Consider the following 2,469-nt stretch of genomic DNA (forward strand, 5'->3'; position numbering starts at 1 on the left):
CTAACAACCTTGAAAGCCTTGACTTAAATGAAGCCTTGTTACGTGGAGGCCATGATATGAAGTTTGGCCAACGTGGTTTCCATTGACTGTAATGTGCTGTCTATTGTCTCTTAATGTGGTGTCCATTGACTCTAATGTGGTGTGGTCCAACGTCAGATTGCAGTTAAAAGACATAATATTACAGCCAATGGACACCACATTACAGTCAATGGATAGCACATTACAGTCAATGGACACAACATTACAGTCAATGGACACCACATTACAGTCAATGGACACCACATAATAGTCAATGGACACAACATTACAGTCAATGGACACCACATTACAGTCAATGGACACCACATTACAGTGTACGGATATTACAGTTTATAGTGTAAACATTACAGTCCATTAATACCACATTACAGTCAATGAACACCATACTGCAATCAATATACACCATACCACAATCAATGGACACCATACTGCAATCAATGGACACCAAACTACAATCAATGGACAGCCTCTAAAGGAGCCTGCCATTAGCTCGTTAATCTCGCGCGAGGTGACCTCAACTGCCAAGCCTTCGCTGTTCACTTTTTCCTTCGTTTAAATGGAGATGAGGGAACAGAGTGAACTTGTGTCACTTGTCCTGAAATAAGCGTCACATGCCACGCCACATGCCACGTCACATGCCACGTCATATGCCACGTCACATGCCACGTCACATGGCACATCACATGCCACGTCACATGCCACGCCACATGCCACACCACATGGCACATCACATGCCACGTCACATGCCATTGTCAAAGCTACGCCAAATGCCTCCTTACTTGCCATGAATCGTGGCCTTCTTTTCCGGTCGTTCACTCAGTCGTCGAGGCTGGTATTATTCTAGTAGTTCGTCATAATTACTTAACCCTCATCAGTAAGATACGCTGTAATAATTAATTAAGGACATTATGAAGTGGTGTATATTACTGAAAATAGCGTAATATAACAATAAACAATTATCATTAGTATTTCCGGTAGCAATTAGGGTATCTGAAGAAAGCAATAATTATAGGTATACACTGCAAGAAAAATCTCAGTTAAACGGTCACACCGTCGTTCTAGTGGCCGGTCGACACGTGAAAAGAAAACACCGTATTACCCTTTTTATTCGAATTAAACAATAGGAAACCGTACAACATCTGAAAAAACGGATAAATGGTTTAATTTCACGTGGCAGCCGGTCACTAGAACGACGGTGTGACCGGTTTTTACCGTTTTTTCGAACAGTGTAATTTAGTTGAATTAGGTTGCAAAGATTAGTTCAAAGTAGTTTTGATTAGGTGTTAATTAATGTAAAAAATCGAGCTTTTCGACAATGTGCTGCAAGGAAGTATCACGGAGTATCACGCAGTTCGACAGGTGCAGCAGCTGTAAGAAGTATCACAGAGTATCACGCAGTTCGACAGGTGCATGAGCCCAGCATGCATATCTAATGAGCCCGGCATGCATATCTAATGAGCCCAGCATGCATGTCTAATGAGCCCATGCATTACTGTTTTCGACGTCATACTAATTATATGCGCGGAAGTAAATAACGACAATCAATATACATTACAAATCTCTCGTGTGGGTGATATGGACCACCATCAGACCTGAGTCTCATGTGGGGGACAAATAAGACCATCGGTTGAATAAATAAAATTTTTATACACGATGGAATAATTTTTGTCTTATTATCGTATTCAATATTTTCACGTTACCTCGATTCTACAATCAGAATAGAGATTTTGCTGAAATTACATATCGCGTGATCATAAGCTTGCCTTTATTCATTAAACAGTGAAAAAAATAACAGCATGTTATATTATTTAATATTTAACATTATTTATATATTTATTTTTTAAAAAAATAACAGCATATTATTATTATTATTTCACTAGTCATCATTTTAGTTGCGTTATATTCCCGTTGAAGTGATCACTCTCATCATAGTACTGACTAACAACCTTGAAAGCCTTGACTTAAATGAAGCCTTGTTACGTGGAGGCCATGATATGAAGTTTGGCCAACGTGGTTTCCATTGACTGTAATGTGCTGTCTATTGTCTCTTAATGTGGTGTCCATTGACTCTAATGTGGTGTGGTCCAACGTCAGATTGCAGTTAAAAGACATAATATTACAGCCAATGGACACCACATTACAGTCAATGGATAGCACATTACAGTCAATGGACACAACATTACAGTCAATGGACACCACATTACAGTCAATGGACACCACATAATAGTCAATGGACACAACATTACAGTCAATGGACACCACATTACAGTCAATGGACACCACATTACAGTGTACGGATATTACAGTTTATAGTGTAAACATTACAGTCCATTAATACCACATTACAGTCAATGAACACCATACTGCAATCAATATACACCATACCACAATCAATGGACACCATACTGCAATCAATGGACACCAAACTAC

The sequence above is a fragment of the Hyalella azteca genome, unplaced genomic scaffold, assembly GCF_000764305.2.
Source record: "Hyalella azteca isolate HAZT.00-mixed unplaced genomic scaffold, Hazt_2.0.2 contig15569, whole genome shotgun sequence".
Lineage (NCBI taxonomy): Eukaryota > Metazoa > Arthropoda > Malacostraca > Amphipoda > Hyalellidae > Hyalella > Hyalella azteca.